Genomic DNA, 21451 nt, shown 5'->3' on the forward strand with positions numbered 1-21451 from the left:
GAAAAACAATAAACAGAGGAAGTGACTAGAGAATTTGAGAATACTGTTTTCTGCATGTTATTTCTGTCACTGTTACAAATCTCGCCATCTGATCTTTTCTTTTAAAATTATAAAATGATCACTAAATAGTTCTTGTTCTTATTCACTCTTAGGTTTATTCTAAAAGTAAACCGCATTATAAACTAGAAAGATGAAGGGAACAAGCTAGTCCAGTGCTAATGTGCAGTAAAACTGATACTACAATGAACGAAGTCATAATGTTTTTGTCAATTTCCCATAAAGACTCACTTCTCCAAAATGATGACATTATAGTTCCTGAAAACTACGTGGCCCAGTTTTTTGCTCTTGAGGCAAATCAGGCAATTTCTCATGCTGCACCTGCCTCAGGAAAAGCTCCTTCGAATGACATAATCTTGGTTGTAGGGAAGGGGGGGGGGGGGGGGGCAGCATGGAATGAAGTTGGGTCTGCCACCCCAGACACAGATCGGAGGAGACTATAAGGGGCTGTCATGTGCAGGGAAGGGCTGTTTTATCATCCAGGTTGATGATTTATATTATAAGCCCTCTATCCCTCAAACACTCCCCATGCCACATCATGACAATGACAGAAATGCAGGTTCTTTTACGATTAAAACAGGTCATGCATCAGAGTGAGTTGAGTGCAGGTGATGCTTATTGAAGCCTGTGCTTAAGAGCAGCACTTTTCTGGAGAGGACCCAGAACGTTTCAGTGGAAAGCAGTGTTTGCACTGAACTATAGTATTGCAATAAAACAATAGTGAACCAGTAGAATGTCTTCTGTTGCCCAGTTCAGTAAATGGATGTTCACCTGTTTAACATAGTAGCAGAGGGTTAACCTCTATCTCTTCAGGTGGAAAGATAAAGGAAACAGAAAGCAATTCCTGTTTCTGACAAAAGCAAAGAAATGGCCAGGTCACACTGCAGGATCGCAAACTTTGATTACCCACCAGTCTTTTCAGCATTGGGACCTTACGAGCACGAGGATGCAAGGTATGACTTTGTCTTTACCAGCAAGAAGCTTAGAAATAAATTATGTTTGGAACTTAATGTAACTGACTTAGATATCAAAAAGGAATTGCCAATTCTAGTCCAATTTAGGAACAAATTTGCAAAAAGGTGACTTGTTTGGAAGCCTGTAGGTGTGGCCAATATTTGATGAATTTAAGAAGGTGGACAGCCATTCCATTGAAGAATATATCATGCATTTTGAGAGGTTACATAAAAGACTAAAGAAATTCAATTTGAAATTGCAGAGTCTCTGCTTGTGTTCAATTATTAGATTCTGCATAAATGTCACATATGAATAGGCTTTTGGTCTTGACTTGATGTTTAATTTCATGATGAGGGCTCTGTTTTTGAAAAAATGACCGCTGTTCTCAAAGTTTTGGGAAAAAGATCCTTTCCAGCTACCTTTGCGAGAGATGTTGGAAATTATGCAGTGATGCAGAGAATGGAGGAGTCCATAATTACGGACTCTCAAAATCAACAGGGGCCTAGTCACAGGTGTTTGAACAAGAAGGAATTGCTCAATGATGTCCTCAGGTGGGTTGTACTTTTATCAGATTTATGAATCAAGGCATAAAGCTAGACTGGGGTGATAGCTGACAGTCCCAGAAATACACAGGGAATAATTACTCGCTGGTTCCAATGTAACTCTAAACATCACTATGTGAGAAATTGTCCAAAAGTCAGGAATGAAGTATTAAAGGATCTTAGAAACAGATGGTTCCGATGATGAAGGTGACACGGATGAATGGCAAGAAAGTACTGTATTAGTTTTTAAAAAATAATTTTTATTGGAATTTTTTGAAAAATATATAGCACCAGAACAATAATAATAACAATAATAAACACCCCCCGGCACCCGTAACAACGCATGTAACGAACCCCCCCCCACCCCCCAAAACCAATAAACAACAAAATAAATTAACAATTAGCAAATTAACTTAAACAATGCCCTCTGAGACCCTCCCCCCCCCGGGTTGCTGCTGCTGCTGACCTAGTTCCTTATCGTTGAGCCAGAAAGTCGAGGAAAGGCTGCCACCTCCTAAAGAACCCTTGTACCGACCCCCTCAGGGCGAATTTGACCCTCTCCAGCTTAATGAATCCCGCCATGTCATTGATCCAGGTCTCCACGCTCGGAGGTCTCACATCTTTCCACTGCAGCAAGATCCTCCGCCGGGCTACTAGGGACGCAAAGGCCAAAACATTGGCCTCTTTCGCCTCCTGCACTCCCGGCTCCACCCCAACCCCAAATATTGAGAGTCCCCAGCCTGGCTTGACCCTGGACCCTACTACCCTCGACACCGTCCTCTCCACCCCCTGCCAGAATTCCCCCAGTGCTGGGCATGCCCAAAACATATGGGCATGGTTCCCTGGGCTCCCCGAATACCTAATGCACTTGTCCTCACCCCCAAAAAACCTGCTCATCCTCGTCCCGGACATATGAGCCCTGTGCAGTACCTTGAACTGGATGAGGCTAAGCCTCGCACATGAAGAGGAGGAGTTCACCCTCTCCAGGGCGTCCGCCCATGTCCCCTCCTCAATCTGCTCCCCCAGCTCCACTTCCCAGTTAGCCTTCAGCTCCTCTACCGACGCCTCCTCCACCTCCTGCATCACCTGGTAGATGTCAGACACCTTCCCATCCCCGACCCACACCCCCAAAATCACCCTATCACTTACGCCCCACGGGGGCAGCGAAGGGAACCCCTCCACCTGCCGCCTAGCAAACGCCTTGACCTGAAGGTACCTGAACATATTCCCGGGGGAGCTCAAACTTCTCCTCCAGCTCACCCAGGCTCGCAAACCTCCCGTCAATGAACAGGTCTCCCAACTTCCTAATGCCCGCCCTGTGCCACCCCAGAAACCCGCCATCAATGTTCCCTGGGACAAACCGGTGGTTCCCCCACAGCGGGGCCTCCACCGAGCCCCCCACTTCCCCCCTGTGTCGCCTCCACTGCCCCCAAATTTTGAGGGTAGCCGCCACCACCGGGTTCGTAGTGTACCTCGTTGGAGGGAGCGGCAATGGCGCCGTTACCAGTGCCTTCAGGCTCGTGCCTCCACAGGATGCCATCTCTATCCTTTTCCATGCTGCCCCCTCCCCATCCATTACCCACTTGCGTACCATCGAGACATTAGCCACCCAACAGTATCCAGAGAGGTTGGGCAGCGCCAGCCCCCCTCTATCCCTGCCCCGCTCCAAAAAGACCCTGCTCACCCTCGGAGTCCCATGCGCCCAAACAAATCCCAAAATGCTGCTGTTCACCCTCCTAAGAACCCCCAGGTACCTAAAACTCCTCACTGCCCTCTTTAGCGGGAGCCTACCAATCCCCTCCTCCTGATCTCCCAGGTGTACACACAAACAGCTCACTCTTGCCCAGGTTCAATTTATAGCCCGAGAAACTCCCAAACTCAGCAAGAATCTTCATCACCTCCGGCATTCCCCCCACCGGGTCTGCTACATACAGCAGCAAGTCATCTGCATAAAGCGACACTCGGTGCTCCTCCCCAGCCCGCACCAGACCCGTCCACCTCCCCGACGCCCTGAGAGCCATGGCAAGAGGCTCAATTGCCAACGCAAAAAGCAAGGGGGACAGGGGGCACCCCTGCCTCGTCCCACGGTGGAGCCTGAAGTACTCGGACCTCCTCCCATTTGTCACTACACTCGCCATCGGGGCCTCGTACAGCAACCTCACCCATTTAATAAACCCCACCCCAAACCCAAACCTCTCTAACACCTCCCACAAGTACCCCCACTCAACCCTATCAAAGGCCTTCTCCACATCCAATGCCACCACAATCTCCGCCTCGCCTTCTGCCGCCGGCATCATTATCACATTTAGCAGCCTTCGCACATTAGTGTTCAGCTGCCTCCCCTTCACAAAACCCGTCTGATCTTCATGTATCACCCCCGGCACACAGTCCTCTATCCTAGTGGCCAAGATCTTCCCCAGCAACTTGCCGTCCACATTCAGCAGTGAAATTGGCCTATATGATCCACACTGCAAGAGGTCCTTATCTCGCTTCAGGATCAGGGAAATCAGCGCCCGTGACATCGTCGGGGGCAAAACACCCCCCTCCCATGCCTCATTAAAGGTCCGAACCAACAGGGGGCCCAACAGATCCGCGTATTTCTTATAAAATTCAACCGGGAACCCATCCGGTCCCGGCGCCTTCCCCGACTGCATGTGGCCAATCCCTCTGACCAGCTCCTCCAACTCGATCGGCGTCCCCAGTCCCTCCACCTGCTCCTCCTGCACCCTTGGAAATCGCAGCCTGTCCAAAAAACTCTCCATTCCCCCTCCCACCACCGGCGGCTCCGACCGGTACAGTTCCCTGTAGAAGTCCCTAAAGACCCCATTGACCTCTGCCCCCTGCCGCACCACATTCCCACCCCTATCCTTCACTCCACCAATCTCTCTAGCCGCGTCCCGCTTGCGAAGCAGATGCGCCAGCATCCTGCTCGCCTTCTCTCCATACTCATAGACCGCTCCCTGCGCCTTCCTCTACTGTGTCTCCGCCTTTCTGGTGATCAATAAATCAAACTTGGCCTGCAGGCTATGCCGCTCCCCCAGCAATCCCTCCTCCGCATACCTCCTATCTACACTCAACAGCTCCCCCACCAATCTCTCCCTCTCCCTCCTCTCCCCCCTCTCCCTATGGGCTCGGATGGAGATCAGCTCCCCCCAATCACTGCCTTCAGAGCCTCCCACACCATCCCCACCCGGACCTCCCCAGTATCATTGACCTCGAGGTACCTCTCGATACATCCCCGGACCCTCCTACACACCTCCTCATCAGCCAACAACCCCACGTCCAGACGCCAAAGCGGGCGTTGGTCCCGCACCTCCCCCATCTCCAGATCCACCCAATGCGGAGCATGGTCCGAAATCGCTATAGCCGAATATTCGGCCCCCTCCACCCTCGGGACCAGTCCCCTACTCAGGACAAAGAAATCAATGCGGGAATAAACCCTGTGCACGTGGGAGAAAAAAAGAGTACTCCCGAGCCCTCGGCCTCGGCCTCCCAAACCTCCAGGGATCCACCCCTCCCATCTGGTCCATAAACCCCCTCAACACCTTGGCCGCCGCCGGCCTCCTGCCTGTCCTTGAACTAGAACGATCCAGTATGGGATCCAGCACCGCATTGAAGTCCCCCCCCCCCATGATCAGGCCCCCCACCTCCAGGTCAGGAATGCGGCCCAACATACGCCTCATGAAACTAGCATCATCCCAATTTGGGGCGTACACATTTTCCAACATCACCCTCTTCCCCCTGCAGCTTACCGCTCACCATCACATATCTGCCGCCACTATCAGCTACCACCTCAGACGCCTCAAACGCCACCCTCTTCTCCACCAGGATCGCCACCCCCCCGGTTCTTTGCGTCGAGCCCTGAATGGAAAACCTGCCCCACCCACCCCTTCCTCAGACGAATCTGGTCCACCACCTTCAGATAAGTCTCCTGGAGCATGGCCACGTCCGCCTTCAGCCCCTTCAGATGCGAAAACACCCGGGCCCGCTTATCCGGCCCATTCAACCCCTTCACGTTCCACGTGATCAGCCAGATCAGGGGGCACCCCGCCTCCCTCCCCCCTCGACTAGCCATAGCCCATCGACTGCTCGCCCCTGGCCAGTACCCATTCGGCCCGTTTCCCACGGCGAGAGAACCTCACCCCCGACCCCCCCCCCAGCTTCTCCCTGGCCAGTCCAGCAGCACCCCGGTATCCCCCCCCCCCCCCCCCCCCCCCCCCACCCAGGCTAGGACCCCTCCTAGCCGCGACGCTCCCTCCATAGTACTCCAGTGAGCCAGCTGACTTCTGCTGACCCCGGCAGCTCCCGCCCTAACTCCGACCCCTCCCGATATGGGGTCACCCCTCCCCCCCGCATGAGCTCCTTAGCACCGCTTCAGCGCGGGAAAACGGATCTGATATCCACGCCCCTTGCCTCCAGCTCCACCCCCCTCGTCCCGCAGCGTGGGAAACCAGAGGAAAGCCCGCACTTTCCCACTGCCCCGCCCCACCCCCTCAACGCAACTTCCAAATAGCAGTTCCACCCCATCCACCAACCCCGTACAAACAAAAACAGATCAACCACAGACCCCAACACCCCCCTTGAGACACAAAACCATAACCAACGTCATCCGAAAGCGAGAGAAAAAAACAAACAAACAGAATAACCAGCAACAGCATAAACAGTGATATAAAAAAACCCCCACAGCCCCCAATCCCTAGTTCGAGTCCAACTTTTCAGCCTGCACAAAGGCCCACGCCTCCTCCGGGGACTCAAAATAGTAATGCTGGTCCCTGTAGGTGACCCACAGGCGCGCAGGCGGCAGCACGCCGAACTTCACCTGCTTGCCGTGGAGCACCACCTTTGTCCGGTTGAACCCAGCCCTCCGCTTAGCCACCTCCGCACTCCAGTCCTGGTAGACGCGCACTACCGAATTCTCCCACTTGCTGCTCCTCACCATCGCAGCACACACTCCCGGTCACTGAACCGATGGAACCGCATCAGCACCGCCCACGGGGGTTCATTCGCCTTAGGCCGCCTGGCCAGTACTCAATGGGCCCCCTCCAGCTCCAGGGGCAGATGGGAGGATCCTGCCCCCACCAGCGAGTTCAGCATCCCGGCCACATAGGCCGGCAGGTCCGACCCCTCCAGCCCCTCCACGAGGCCCAGGATCCGCAAGTTCTTCCTCCTTGATCGAAACTCCATCTCCTCGAAACGATCTTGCCACTTTTTGTGGAGCGCCTCGTGTATCTCCACCTTCCCCACGAGGGCCGAGACCTTATCCTCGCGCTCAGAGGCCTGCTGCTGCAACTTGAGTATCGCTGCACCCTGAGTTGTCTGGGTCTCCAGCAGCTTACTGGTCGTTACCTTCAGGGATTCCAGCAACTCCCCTTTCAGCTCCGTAAAATAGCGCAGAAGGGTCGCCTGCTGCTCCTCCGCCCACTGCCTCCACTCCTCAGGGGCTCCACCGGCCGCCATTTTGTCCACCTTCCCCTGCTTTTCCGGGGGAGCTGCTGCCGTTTTTCTCCTCGCCCCACTCCGGGTCCACACCATAAATCCTGGGGGGTTTTGCTCCAGACCCCTTTATCCACCGGGAATCGTCGAATCAGCGCCGTTTGGGGCCCTTAAAAGAGCCCACAAGTCTTATTAAAGCGGGAGCTGCCGAACGTGCGGCTTAGCTCCGCATAGCCGCAACCGGAAGTCAAGTATTGTATTAGTGCCTGTGGAATGCTGTGGCTGTGAGTTCCTCAGATCATCGATATCAAGGACTTCCAACAAAGGCAGTTTATTCTGAACTCAGTAACTACATACAGTATTTGTGCTCTGCCCGAGATCCTCGGGATGACTTTTGTAATGTGATCTCTAATGTAGCAGTGTTACCATGTGACCACTTGGTCGACACCTTTCCCGTTTAGTTGGGACACATCAGATGTAACAGTGTGTGGCATAGGAAGCCATGTACAGACCACTGAGTGACAAGCAACAAAACAAACTGGCAATGCGTAAGCATTTACATATATTGCTGGATCCCTTATTGTTTGTGATATAAATAAACAATATAGAAGAAAATGTGGAGGGAATGATAAGTTTGCAGATTACATGAAGATTGGCCAGGTGGTTGACAGCGAAGATGATCTTAGGTTACAGGAGGATATAGATGGACTGGTCAGATGGGCAGATCAGTGGCAGATGGAATTTAACCCTGAAAAGTGTGAGGTGATGCACTTTGGAAGGAGTAACACATTAAGGGAGTATTCAATGAATGGCAGGACACTCGGAAGCTCAAAGGAACAGAGGGATCTTGGGGTCCTTGTCCACAGATCCCTGAAGGCTGCAGGATAGGTGAATAGGGTATTTAAAAAGGCACATGAGACACTTGCCGTTATCAGTCAGGGCATAGATTATAACAGCAGGGAGGTTATGTTGGAGTTATACAAGACTTCGGTTTCATCTGGAGTACTGTTCAGTTTTGGTCACTACATTGTAGGAAAGATGTGATTGTTGTAATATTCTGCACGGGCCCTACGGGATGGGAATGCTCGTCTTCCCCGTGCTCATTGCAGAGTTCGAGCTCCCCAAGCTAGGGACAGGGTATCTCAATTATCTGGAGTATATAAGGGCAGCCATTAAGGCACCAACCAGGGAATACCCAGTAGGGGTCTACCTTGGAATGTACAAATAATGTTTGAAAATAAAACTTTGTTCATTTTTCACTTGGTTTGGACTCCCGTGTTATTATTAAAATTGCATTAGAGAGGGTGCAGAGGAGATTCACCAGGATGTTGCCTGGGATAGAACATTTTAGCTATGAAGAGAGGCTGCATAAGCTTGGGTTGTTTTCTTTGGAGCAGGGAAGCCTGAGAGGGGACCTGATTGAGATGTATCCGATTATGAGGGGCATGGACAGGGTGGATAGGGAGCAGCTGTTGCCCCTTAGTTGAAGTGTCAATAACGAGGGGGCATAATTTTAAGATAAAAGGCAGCAGATTGAGGGGATTTGAGGGAATGCACTGCTTTGGATGGTAGTTGAGATAAGAAACCTCACAATCTTTAAAAAGTACTTGGATGAGCATTTGAAATGCCATAACTTTCAAGGCTATGGGCAAGTGCTGGGAAGTGGATTAGTGTAGGTTTAGCGTAGTTTTCTTTCGGACCCACAGGCAAGCAAGATACAACATCCCACACCTCACCCCTTAAGGGCAGCCTTGATCTGATTATAACCTGCCCGCCGCTTGGCCTACTCTGCACCCACGACCTGGTAGATCCTCAGCACATTTCCTTTCCAGGTGCATTTTTTTGTTTGCTTCGCCTACCTCAGTAGCTTCTCCTTATCGAGAAAATGATGCAGCCGCACTATCATCGCCCTCGGTGGTTCCCCTGCCTTCGGCCTCCTCAGCACCCTGTGCGCTTGATCCATCTCAGAGGGACGGACCGTCAAATGCCCCCTTTCCCACCAACTTCTCAAATATGCTCGCCACATACTTTGTGGCCTGCATTCCCTCGATTCCTTCAGGCAGCTCTCAGAGGAACGGACGGTCAAATGCCCCCTCTCCCACCAACTTCTCAAATATGCTCGCCACATACTTTGTGGCCTGCATTCCCTCGATTCCTTCAGGCAGCTCTCAGAGGAACGGACGGTCAAATGCCCCCTCTCCCACCAACTTCTCAAACATGCTCGCCACATACTTAGTGGCCTGCATTCCCTTGATTCCTTCAGGCAGCTCCACGATCTGGAGATTTTGCCTGCTGGAACAGTTCTAGAGATCCTTCACCTTCTCTCTCAGCCTCTTATGGCCGTCTGCCACGAGCGCCATCTGCACTTCCAGCGAGGCCCGCTGGTCCTAATGCTCTCCCACCAACTCCTTCACCTTCTGGAATGCCAGACCCTGCACCTCCAACCTCTGCTTCACTCTCTTAATAGCTGCCCAAAGTGGGTCGACCACCTTTGCCAGGTCTTCTGAGGACTATCCTGCTGGAACTTTGCATTCAAAAAGTCCACAAGTTGTTCAGTGGACCACAAAGTCCAGCACTCTCCGCCATTTTTCCCTCGGTTGCACCTCAAATAAACTCTCGCCCAGGCTAATGCCTCTTGCTCATTACACTCCTCATCTGGTAAGCCATAAACTGGCACCACCGATGGATCACTTTTCTATTCCGCAGTGCTCATGTACCTTACACCAGCAAACACCCCTTAAATCTGGTAAAAAAGGAAGGAAATTCCACCTCAAGTGGAAGCCACCAAATGTGCGATCACTCACTCCATGGCCACCGCCTGAAGTACCCCAGTATCAATCTTGACTTAAGTCTGGAGTTACTGTTAATAATGTTGTACTGAAGATCTTACTCATCCCTATGACATTGTCAACACTGTCACAATACTGTTGTTGGGTGCTCTAGTTTCATTGCTTTGGTTGAACTCCAGTTCATTCACCTTACTGATGCTCCTATCCCTGGAGGATTAGGATGCTGTCATTTTGCTGATAGCTGAGGGTTGTTGTGGTTTGGATCTTCAACATTTAGCAAAGTGGCTCCATTTCCCGCATCTTTTACCATATGCAAAACAAGCTGCTCTGTTCGGTGGCGCTGGCCACTGCAGTTGGAGTAGAGCATCGCCTTTACTGTGAATACCACTTTTCTCCACCTAAAATTTCTGCTTTGTTTCTCAGATTGTTTGTTTAACATAAAGACAATGATGACTGCTTGTAACATTAAGTCATTTTATCGTAGCAGCTGCTTGTGGACTAAATTGCCATATATTCCACGATCTACTCGACCCTGATTAAGTTTTCAGTGAGGATTCCAATTGCACATTTCTTTGCCAATATTTTTAGGGTGGCCATGAAGATTGTGTTGGCTCATCTGTTTTCTGGTTGGTGGAATTGACTGCATGTTCATTAAGCATTAGTTTTTTTAAAAACAGGAATTAAACATTCTTTTAAGTTTTTCATGATTATCTCTGGGTCGTCTCCTCTGTCTGGAAGACAAAGGACTCAAATTTTTTGATGGCCTCGAGGCCTACGAGATTGAATGAGGTAAAACCTTTTTACACTTCTCTGAGAGTGCAGCGCCACTCCTTCTCGAACTTTTTTCATCAATATTTTCATCAAAGATGAGTGCGTTGATGCGACAAAGTCCGGGTCCCGGAAAGTGGAGCTGAGTACACAAAAGAACAGCCTTGATCTCATTGAATGGCGGAGCAGGCTCGAGGGGCCAGATGGCCTACTCCTGCTTCTAGTTCTTATGTACCAACTTCTGACACCATCTAGAAAGTTGTGCATTCCTCAAATTACTGACAAAAGACTGCCAACAAAGGTAGTTTTTCCTGAGCTCAACAGCTACATACAGTACTTCTGCTCTGCCCGAGATCCTGGGGATGACTCCCCTCGCTCCCAACACGTGACCTCTTATGTAGCCACGTTCTCATGTGACCTGTCTCCCTACAGTGACAGAAAACTTGAGTCAGTCCATGAGGATTTTGGTTGCTGATTCATTCAGTTATGCCATATTAGATAGTTTTGTACCTCAACAGTGTGTAGTCAATTGGCTAAAGTGTTATTTGACAGAGAAGGTAAAAAGAGTTGAGGACTATGAAAGCACAACCTGGGACAGGATTCTCCAGTACCCGGCGGGGCAGGGGCCCGGGCGGGATGGAGAGGCGTGAACCACTCCGGCGTCAGCCCACCCCAAAGGTGCAGAATCCTCCACACCTTCAGTGGCTAGGCCGGCGCCAGAGTGGTTTGCGCCCCGCTGGCCGGCGTGGCAGGCCTTTGGTGCCACGCCAGCCGGGGCCGAAGGGACTCCGCCGGCAGGCGCGGGTCCGCGCATGAGCGGGAGCATCAGCGGCTGCTGACATCATCCCCGCGCATGCGCAGGGGGTGGGTTCACCTACGCGCGGCCATCGCAGAGGCTGACACGGCCGGCACGTAGGAAAAGAGTGCCCCCACGGCACGTAGGAAAAGAGTGGCCCCACGGCACAGGCCCGCCTGCGGATCGGTGGGCCCCGTTCGCGGCCCAGGCCACCGTGGGGGCACCCCCCGGGGCCAAATCGCCCCGCGCCCCCCCCAGGACCCCGGAGCCCGCCTGCGCCGCCAGGTCCCGGTAAGGGACCTAGTCGAATTTATGCTGGCGGGACTGGCAAAGAACCAGCGGGACTTCGGCCCATCGCGGGTCGGAGAATCGCCGGGTGGGTTGCAGCTGCGAGCGGCCGCCAATCAGCGTGGCGCGATTCCCGCCCCCGCCGAATCTCCGGTGCCAGAGAATTTGGCGGGGGAGGGATTCACCCCCCCCCCCGGCGATTCTCCGACCCGGCAGGGGGTCGGAGAATCCCGCCCTGATTTCAATTAGGAGACATTAATGTCTTTAAAGAGAATGGTCCTCCCATGTGAAATTGCAGGAATGTGTCATCTCGTTAACACTGAAGTAGTTCAAAGTTATATCCCGTTATGGCTGAGTACGACTTCGATTAAAGAAGCAAAGATTCATTTGGACATGGAGAATCACAAGGATGCAATTCTCCAGAAAAATTTCTAAGTGTGATAGTGAGCAGAAATTGCCGCGAGCTTCCCGGCCAAGCAACGCAATTCACCATTAATTAGTCCGCTTAACAAGGCCTCATGGGCTTCTTGTCGCAAATGAAGGCTTGCCAGCTGATTCGTCAGGATCTCGCTCGCCAGCCTCCCTCTAACAAGGTCGAGAAGCACTTAAGTACACTTACTCAGCCAACTCCTGATAGCTCGCAACAATGGCGCCCAGAAGGCCGGCCCCAAGATTCGGAGATACTGACCTAGGGAGGCTCCTAGATGCACTGAAGGCCAGGAGGGGTGTCCTGTTCCCCCAAGGATCCCATAGTCAGCCACAAGGCAGCCAGTGCTGCCTGGGATGAGATGGCGGCAAAGGTGAGCTCGGGGGTGTGACCAGGACTGACCTTCAGTCCCGGAAAATGGTCAATAATCTACACCGGGCAGCACGAGTGAGTAGAGACTAACGGCACCCCCCCCCAAGGGAGCATCGACCCCCCCAACTCCCCATGCAACCCCCAGTCCTTTCTCCACACCCTCAACCCCTCCCTCACACCCCATCTCCCACCACTGTGAACCACAGGTGTGGCTAACAATGCCCTCTCATTGTGTCCTCAGGACAAGCTCTCCCATAATCTTTGGGAGAGGGCCCAGACTGGCGGTGGCATGCTAGACTGAAGAGTCCTCATGTCCTTCAAGGACCAGTCCCTGGTGGTGACTGAGATGGCCGAGGACAGATTGGTCAGCCACACAGAGGCTGGCGGACGCCGCAGAGGTGAGGAACTACTGGGCTCCACCCGGAGGACCTGTCAAATGGGAGTAGTGATTGACTTACTGACTGACCCATTCCTCCCACTGACCACATGTCCATTCTCCCACAGGTCCTCCAGCCGATGGCGCCGGCCCATCCCCAGCAGCCCCCTTTCCTGACTCTGAGGAGAATACCTCAGAGGAGAGCTCCGAGAATGCAACTGTAGTCGTGGCACAGCTGTCATCCCCACCCTCCACCAGCGCAAATACACACACCTCAGTAAGGCATTTTAGTGGACAGGCGTCTGGGGTACAATCTGGTGAGCACCACACTGCTGCTGATGTACATCAACATAGAACATAGAACAGTACAGCACAGAACAGGCCCTTCGGCCCTCAATGTTGTGCCGAGCCATGATCACCCTACTCAAACCCACGTATCCACCCTATACCCGTAACCCAACAACCCCCCCCTTAACCTTACTTTTATTAGGACACTACGGGCAATTTAGCATGGCCAATCCACCTAACCCGCACATCTTTGGCCTGTGGGAGGAAACTGGAGCACCCGGAGGAAACCCACGCACACAGGGGGAGGACGTGCAGACTCCACACAGACAGTGACCCAGCCGGGAATCGAACCTGGGACCCTGGAGCTGTGAAGCATTTATGCTAACCACCATGCTACCCTGCTGCCCAAATGGAGGCAGGAACTCCGAGGGGTGACAGCAGTTGGATGTCTGCTGGATTCCAGGATCCAGATGGGTCCCAGCCTGATGCTGAGCCTGTGGTACAGAGGTACTTGGAGCTGATGAAGATGATAGGGACCAACCTGGACTTCAGCGGGAAATGTCATCTTCACTCCAGCAAGTCCATAGCCACTTGGAGGAGTCCCAGAGGTGCAGGAGATGATGCCGGCAATGAGTGGTACCGAGGCCAACACTGCTAGGGTGGCGACCTCAGTAGAGAGCCTGCTGCACAATGTCGGCACCACAAGTGAAGGTGTCCATGGCATCGCGCAGTCGGTGACGTCCATGGTTGAAGGTCTCGGCCGTATGTCCGACTCAAAGCATAGGAACACGCCCTTCGGCCCTCCAAGCCTGTACTGGTCATGATACCAACTTTTACCAAAACCCTCAGCACTTATTTGCGCCCTATCCCTCTATACCCATCCTACCCATCCTATCCATGTGTTTGTCAAGATGCCTTTTGAACACCGTTAATATATCTGTTTCCACAACCTCCCCTGGCAACATGTTCCAGGCACTCGCCACCCTCTGTGTAAAAAAACTACCGTACACTTCTCCTCTAAACTTTGCCCCACGGATCTCAAACCTATGGCTTGGTGACTGACCACTCCACTCTGGAAAAGAGTGCCTGCCCATCCACTCTATCCATGCCCCTCATAATCTTGTAGACCTCTATCAAGTCACCCCTCCACTTCCGTCTTTTTATTGAAAACAGTCCGAGTCTATTCAGCATCTCCACATAGCTAACACTCTCCAGACCAGGCAACATCCTGGTAAACCTCCTCTGCACCCTCTCCAAAGCCTCCATATCCCTTTGGTAGTTTGGCGACGAGAATTGTGTGCAATATTCCAAGTGCAGCCTTACCAAGATTCTATAAAACTGTAGCATGGACTTGCCAGTTTTTATACTCGATGCCCCGTTCAATGAAGGCAAGCATTCCGTATGCTTTCTTGACTACCTTGACCACTTGTGTTGCCACCTTAAAAGATCTGGGGACCTGCATGCCCAGATCTCTCTGACTTTCTATATTCCTAAAAGTTTTGCCATTTATGAGATATGTTCCCTCTATGTTATGATGTGGAGATGCCGGCGTTGGACTGGGGTGAGCACAGTAAGAAGTCTTACAACACCAGGTTAAAGTCCAACAGGTTTGTTTCAAACACGAGCTTTCGGAGCACGGCTCCTTCTTCACCTGAAGAAGGAGCCGTGCTCCGAAAGCTCGTGTTTGAAACAAACCTGTTGGACTTTAACCTGGTGTTGTAAGACTTCTTACTGCCCTCTATGTTAGACCTACCAAAATGCATTACCTCACATTTGTCCGGATTAAACTCCATTTGCCATTTCTCTCCCCAAGTCTGTCTCCAACCTATCTATGTCATGCTGTATCCTCAGACAATCCTCAACACTATCGCCACTCAACCAACCTTGGTGTCATCCGTGAACTCACTAATCAGACCAGCTACATTTTCCTCCAAATCGTTTACGTACACTACAAACAACAGAGGCCCAAGCACAGATCCCTGTGGAACACCACTAGTCACAACCTTCCATTCAGAAAAACACCCTTCTACTGCTACCCTTTACCTCATGTGACCAAGCCAGTTCTGTATCCACCTTACCACCTCTGATCCCGTGTGACTTCACCTTTTGTACCAGTCTGCCACGAGGCACCTTGTCAGAGGCTTTACTGAAGTCCATGTAAACAACAATCACCGCCCTCCCCTCATCAATCATCTTTGTCACCTCCTCAAAAAACTCGATCGGTTAGTGAGGCACGACCTCCCCTCCACAAAACCATGCTATCGTTAATGAGTCAATTTATTCCCAAATGGGTATAAATCCTGTCCCTGAGAATTCTCTCCAATAATGTACCTACTACCGACGTAAGGCTCACCGGTCTACAGTTTCCAGGATTATCCCTGCTACCTTTCTTAAACAGCGGTACCACATTAGCTAATTTCCAGTCCTCTGGGATCTCACCTGTACCCAATAATCTTACAAAGATATCAGTTAAGGCCCCAGCAATTTCCTCCCTTGCCTCCCTCAGTATTCTGGGATAAATCCCATCTGGCCCAGGAGACTTATCTACCTTGATATCTTTTAAAAGACCCAATACCTCCTCCTTTTCGATGAGAACATAATCCACACTGTCCACACACCCGAGAATCATTTCAAAGTACTCACTTACTACTTCACCCATTTCCTCTGGCTCAACACACAGATTCCCCCCCACTGTCCTTAAGTGGTCCAATCCTTTCCCTGGCCACCCTCTTGCTTTTTACATATGAATAAAAAGCTTTGGGATTCCCCTTAATCCTACTTGCCAAGGACTTTTCATGACCCCTCCTAATTTCCTGCTTCAGTACCTTCCTACTTTCTTTACACTCCTCAAGGGTTTTGACAGTCCCCACCCTTCTAGACTGTACGAAAGTTTCCATTTTTTGATGAGTTTCACAATATCCCTCGTTATCCAAGGCTCCCTAAACTTCACATACTTACATACTTCTCTCAGGAACGTGACTTTCCTGAATCCTTATCAACTGTCGCTTGAAAGACACCCACGTGTCCGATGTTGATTTACCATCCAACAACCACACCCAATCCAAATGTTTCAGTTTCTGTCGAATGTTATTGTAATTTTCCTTTTCTCTCTTTAGCCCCTTAACGCGAGGGTTACCCTCATCCCTGTCCAAAAGTACCCTAAAACGTACAGAATTGTGGTCACTACTCCCAAAATGTTCCTCCACTGAAACTTCAACACCTGTCCAGGCTCATTCCCCAATACCGGATCCAGTACTGCTCCTTCCCTAGTCCAGTTGCACCAAGAAGCCTTCCTGGATACACCTTGCAAACTCTGCCCCATCCAAACCCCGAGCACTGTGAGTCCCAGTCATTATAGGGAAAATTAAAATCCCCTACCACAACCCTGTACCTTTTGCACATATCCAAAATCTCTCTACCTAACTGCTCCTCAATCTCTCGCTGACAGTTTGGGGGCCTGTAATAAACTCCCAACATTGCGATTGCCCCATTCCTGGTCCTGAGCTCTACCCAGATTGCCTCATTGTATGAGCCCTCTGAGGTGCCGTCCCGCAGTACAGCTATAATATTCTCTTTAACCCATAATGCTACTCCCCCACCCCTTGTATATCCCCTCTATCTCTCCTGAAGCATCTATATCCTCGCTGGGGGATGTGACCCAGTACCAGGCCAACCTTGATGAGGTTCTGTGGGGCATGTCCCGCTCTCAGATGGGAATGGTGAGGTGCTATGGAGCTTGTCCCAGTCGCAGGTGGGCATGGCTAAGGCACTGCAGAGCATGGCCCAGTCAATGAGGAGCATCGCCGAGGGCGTCAGCACAATGGTGCAGACCATGGGGAAACGCCAGAGCAGACAGAGCCAAATTATGCAGGGGTAGCAGAGGCTCGAACCACTCTAAGGTGGATCCCCAGGGCCCTCAGGGCACCAATCAGGAGCAGGGGATCCTGGGTGCCAAGCCGGACTTGTCCCATGGGATACCCCCCTGATGAGGTTGTGTCCCCCAGTCAGCACAGTTGTGCTATGCCACCAACAAGTGAGCCGGGGTCCTCCGGCCCCAGAACCCCCAGAGGATGTCCGCCAGAGGTATCGAAGGCCACGGGACAAGGTAGGCAGCTGGCAGCCTCCACCTCAGATGTGCATCCTGGGTAAACACTAAGACGTAATGGTAGAGCTAGAAGGGCAAAGCACGTCAAGGATCACTGAGGGTACCACAGGAGGGGAGAGGGTGTGGGGAGCGGGGGTGAGGGTTGGGGGGGGGGGGGCGGCATCATCGGGAGTAGGGTTTGTACAACATATTAAACACATTTTCAAAAATACCATTATAATGCCTCTGTCACTTCCTTCTGCAACACAGGTCACCATCTCTCAGGCATCCCCCCCAACCCCCACAGTTCTCCGTGGCACTCACCCACTCTCTGGCCCTGGACACGTCCCAGGAGCTATGTCCCATCTCCTAGATGTTCGGATGTTGCGTGTGTGGTGTTGCCTCCCGCATTGTTCAGGCACAGTGTCCAGGTATCAAGGTGTGATTTGGATGCTCGGCAATGACTCATGGCGGCCCACCCTGCAGAGGGTACACCACCCCCAGCAGAGGGTCCCCCATGCCCCACTGAGCACTGGGGTGGCAAGCCCAGCACCCACGGGCTCTCTGCCTGTCAGCAAAGGTAGTTACTCAACTCCCCACTTAGCCCTTCCGCCAGGTTCCCGTTTTTCAAAAGGAGTCCTAATCGGGCCAGCATGAGCACTTGCTGGGTAGGCCATTGAATGACATATGGAGTCGATCTCGTTAATTGTATGGAAATGGGACTTAAGTGGTGATAATTGGTTCCTCGCCATACTACGCCGAGATCCCTATTTCACTTATGGGAGCAAGCCAGTTCCATTGCAAACGGTTTGGTGCCTGGCACGGATCTCGTTTTTGGCCTCTTCCACCATTAATCGGCCTCGCTACGCTTGAGCGAGAGCACAACAAGGCCGGAGAATCACGGCCACAGCATATGTCTTTGGTAAAGCGGTGAACTTGTATTTCACTGGGTCTGCAGATTTTCGTATTCAACCGCGGAAACGTGGAGGTTCCCCTCAAGAAGTATTGTTGATTTCTGGAGCCAGAGTCTGGTTAACAAGAGGAGCATCACCTGAATATTGCATAAACAATTTTTCCATTCTTCATCACAAAGTTAAAGCAGTAAGGATGTCGGAATTGTGGATAAGGAATGTGAATCCCTTGTGCAACAGATAACATCTGAATACAATATATGTAGAAAATATCTCAAGACATCACCACATTCGGTTGTCAGTATCCCATTAGCCCAAGAATTTAACACGAGATAGCCATGGACCTGAAGGTGTTGGACAAGGATCAGAGTATTAATCTAGTTACATTTTGTAGATACGACAACAAGGTAAAACATACATACCATAATAAAAAACAAGACTAAACAGACAATAGTGGATAAAGTCATGGAAAAGTAGGTTGGCACAGGTCTTGGGTCACCAACAGATACTGCCAGTGAAATTGCAAATGAAGAGTTTAGGGAAATGTGAGAATTTAAATATATTGTGATGCACACCACTGCAGAAAGTCTGCTCAGTAACAGCTTGTGCTAAAGAAACCATGCCTTAGTTGATGAAATGGTATACAAAATACTGGCAGATCAGCTAGGCTGCAAGTTAGAAAAGGCACTGGCATGGGCTATGCATGTAAAAGATTCCTTAGATTGGGGTACATAGCCTATTCCAATTGGTATACGGTCAGAATCCAGAATTACCTTTGGTACGATATGATGATCCTCCAGCACTAGAGGGAATGACTAGTAGCTCTACTTTCACGAGTCATTAAAATGCAATACATGCTTCCAGAAATGCGTTCATCACAGCTGAAGTGTCAGAAAAATTTAGGTGACACTGCATAAACCAATCTGGGGGAGACAATCTGAGGTGACATTGCATAAGCCAATCTGGGGGAGATTTCTGTTCTGGTGACCTGGTTTATTATTCAAAAAGGACGCAGGGATTGGTGTGATGAATATAAGGTTTTAGATATATTGATTATACATATTTGGTGAAGTAAGAGTTAAAAGCCTGGGTTAGAGTGTATTTAACTGATGCAATCATGCTTTTAAAAGAATCTTGGTTTCAAAGATAACAAAGGTTTTAGGAGCCAGAGGTGCATTTAGGCACCATAAACAACTTGAGATAATACAATTTTGTTTTGATAAGAGCGAATTCATTTTCAGCTTGGTGAGATGATGTGGAGCTGAGAAAGCCTTTTTCAGTTTCAGTTCTGATCTGGCTGAAGGTGTGCACAGTGAAACAGTTCTGCTCTTACTGTAAGTTAGTTAAAGGGGATGAACTGTCTTTAAAGCAGTGTGGACTTGTCTGAGGACATGGGTGGGCTGAAACAAGCCAATTGAAAACAGCTTTTGAAGCCAAAATGGTTTGGTGATTCTGGGCTCTATCAAGGTAACTCCGGCAGTGCTGAGTGGTACACTTGCCAACAGTGAGCTTAAAGGCATGGTGGTAAATGAGGACAATGGCCAGCATTGTGTCGTAAGAAATCATGGGAAAAGAGGCTAACAAAAGAAGCTAACAAGAAAACTGCTGCCCTATGCAAAATGGATTTTATGGAGGCAGACAAGAGCAGTGACTTTCAGCTGGATACATTGTTTTCAGGACAAGGCTCCCACGCTCTCTCTCTCTTTCTCAAGGATAAGCTCGAATGGCGTCCAAAGCTTGAAGGATTGTTTAGCTTAAACCGTATAAAATACAATACCACCGAGATTTAACCAACGATAACCTGGGATCAACCATCATATCTGCAGACCTGACTTTCAAAGCCCATCGGCCCCTCATAGTGAACCTGGCCAAGCTCTCTCTAATGGGAAGTATACTTGATTCAAGCCATGAGTCTTCAAAGTTATGTAACAGTTTAAATAAACACATAGCTGTAGTCTTGGTGAAGTCTTAGAGAAATAATAAAAGTGTAATTAAAAGGTAAATCAACCTGCGAGTTTCCAACGCTGTCGACATTTGTCAGTACCGTCCAGCAGGGGCACAACAGCAGAAACCTTATTTTCAGTTAAAACATTGTTTATCAATGTCGAGGCAGCAATAGAGCAAGAGAAAACCAAATAGACTCCAGGTGAATGAGTTTTCAGATTTGCTGCATTGTGTGGTTGGTTAAATGGGAGCATTAATTTAAGGACTCAATCATTCAGAGGCAGACACGCCAAGAAAACTTTTAGTATGATGTCCAGCCTCTCCTGAGTTAACCGAGTCTTCAGACATAGGAAAAGACAATCAGCCACATAATATTAGCATTATTAACTTGTTATGGGCCAGGGTTTAGAGAACCCCAAAGTGTATCATAGAGTTCACCTGACCCACAACTTTTAATAGATTGTGGTATGGGGAGCACATGACCCACTCTACAGGTGGGTATGAGAGTTTGGCTCGAGATAGAATCAGAACTTGATGGGAAATGGAATGTCAAGGTTTTGTGTAAAATGTGTATGTGACTTCTGAGATGAATCGCTTCTGTGTTTGCACTCGGCTTGGTACGGTCGTTATCGCAATCCTGGCTGCGACTGTCTGCAATAACAAGACGCAGCTGGGGAATGGGTTACTCCTTCGAAAGATAAAAATGCTGCGGTATGTAACTAATGAATTAACTGTGTGATTGTTGAGACAAAGGTGTAAATGTATGGAGGAGGGGTTTGAGGGGTTTTGTACCAGTATATAATTAACTGTAACTAAAAGAAATTGCCTTCACTTGCTGTAACTTTAAAAGTTACACTGGTGCAGCCCCGCGGTGAATAAAAGAATCATTGAATTCATCTGGCGTTCGACTGATATTTGCATCCGGACTGAAGTTTAGGAACTTTCATTTGGTGGCAGCGGTGGGATCTCACTGTGCGTCGACAGAAGCAGATGGTGTAAGCGACAGATCATCTCCGGACGCGTAAGGAGAATTGGGCCCCCAATGTGAGTATTTGTACCACTTTGGTTTTCCCCTTTGCTATCCCGGTCGCGAACCTGTCCTACTGTCTGCTGCTGGAGACGTCCCTATGAGATTCAGGTCAGTCCGGCGAACTCCAGAAAGTGAAAGAAAAGTGTTAGAGTCCCTGATGTAAGAGGTTAGAGTCCTCTCGAGAAAAGGGTTAGAGTCCCTGATGTAAGAGGTTAGAGTCCTCTAGAGAAAAGGGTTAGAGTCCCTGATGTAAGAGGTTAGAGTCCTCTCGAGAAAAGTGTTAGAGTCCCTGATGTAAGAGGTTCCTCTAGAGAAAAGGGTTGTAATCCCTAAGAAGTAGTTAAAAGAGGTAAAGAGATATCAATGCCAACATGATCCCTGTTATTACCTAA

General features: G+C 50.2%; 1 protein-coding gene across 2 annotated transcripts in view; it reads right to left on the reverse strand.

Moving 5' to 3' along the window:
* Positions 1–21451, reverse strand: part of LOC119971449 (Y+L amino acid transporter 2-like) — a 212264-nt gene that overhangs the window by 164353 nt on the left and 26460 nt on the right. The window lies entirely within an intron of this gene.

This window comes from Scyliorhinus canicula, chromosome 9, assembly GCF_902713615.1.
Source record: "Scyliorhinus canicula chromosome 9, sScyCan1.1, whole genome shotgun sequence".
NCBI classification, from domain to species: Eukaryota; Metazoa; Chordata; class Chondrichthyes; order Carcharhiniformes; family Scyliorhinidae; genus Scyliorhinus; species Scyliorhinus canicula.